Source organism: Panthera uncia, chromosome X, assembly GCF_023721935.1.
Source record: "Panthera uncia isolate 11264 chromosome X, Puncia_PCG_1.0, whole genome shotgun sequence".
Lineage (NCBI taxonomy): Eukaryota > Metazoa > Chordata > Mammalia > Carnivora > Felidae > Panthera > Panthera uncia.
The window spans coordinates 21768383-21769877 of NC_064817.1; positions in this window are offsets into that span (position 1 = coordinate 21768383).

Consider the following 1495-nt stretch of genomic DNA (forward strand, 5'->3'; position numbering starts at 1 on the left):
CTAGATATTATAAGAATCACAAGTAAATATGAATTCAGATATGGGTATTTAAAATACATTCTTTTTTAAATTAATCAATTAATTAAATTATTTATTTATTTATTTCAGAGAGAGAACATGTGTGAAGGAGGAGAGAAAGACAGAATCCCAACCAGGCTCCATGCTCAGTGTGGAGCCCAATTCAGGACTTGATCCCACAACTGTGGGATCGTGAATGGAGTTGAAATCAAGAAGAGGACACTCAACTGACAGAGTCACCTAGGCACTCCTAAAATATGACCTAATTAAATGAAAACTTACACTTTTTACGCATTCATTCAATTCTCTATTCATTCACTGATTCAACCAACTGATCAACATGTTTGAGTATCTACCAGTTGCTAAAAGCAGTACAAGGCTCAAGGAAAACACTGATAGATAAGACATTCTATTGTCTGTTTATATGCTGAATCTAACAGTTCTCAATATGGTTATGGGCTCTATAAATGGTAACAAACACAAAATGGGAAGGCGGGTGCTCAACTCTAAAGGTTAAGAAAGTCTTCATATAAATGCCATTCTGGGATTGACTGGGCCTTTTCAAGGTAACAAGAGACAAAAATGAGCTTTAATGTAGAAGTACCATGAACAAATCTCCTTTTCTGAAAGACCCGGGTAGTGTGATTATGGATGGTGAACCCTGAGGTTCATAGTGACAAGACAGGAGGCATAGTGACAAGACAGGAAACCATTAAGTCATTCTAGGTGAAAGTGGATGAACAGCAAGAATCAGGTGACAGCGGTGGAACTGGTGAGAAGTATTTATGTAAAGGAAATCATTAGGGATACAAATGAAAGGAATTGTTTACTCACTGAATGTGAAAAGGAGCAACTCAAGATACCTTAGATTTTGAATTTTCTAAACTAGTACCTCACTTAACTATCCCTGATAAACTGAACTGATGTTTTAATTGCTCGGTCAGTTCACTATGTTTGGACTTTTGTCGAAGTAATTATTGTTGTAGCACAGTGCTTTTTGCAAAAGTATCCTCATCCCAAGACCACAATTCCTTGGCATATATGAAATATGACGGTATCTTCTAAAAAGACTTATAAATCAAAGATTTAGGTTATTGTTGCTATAACCTGCCTTTCTTGTCTCTAAGTAGGTAGTTCTAGGGATTGCAGGGCAGATCAAGGAAAAAGATAAGACCACAATAAGGTAGCCAACACAAGCTTTACTTGGACTACGGTCTGACAGGTTTGCATGTGGGGCAAGTCCCTCACAGCATGAGACTGTCCAGAGGCTCTGCACAAGGGGCATCCTCTAGCAGGTGAGGAAGCCAAGAAAACTGCTGGGGGAGAGGGGTTTTGGAGAGAGAGCTTATATGTCTGGGTGATGCCACTCAGTCACAAGGCAGAGAGTCACTGGGTCAGAAATATCAAAGGGCAGCATCATGGTCTTTACAGTCCAGGGGTTTATCTATCTATAGCACAGTTTCACAGTGTAAGCAAA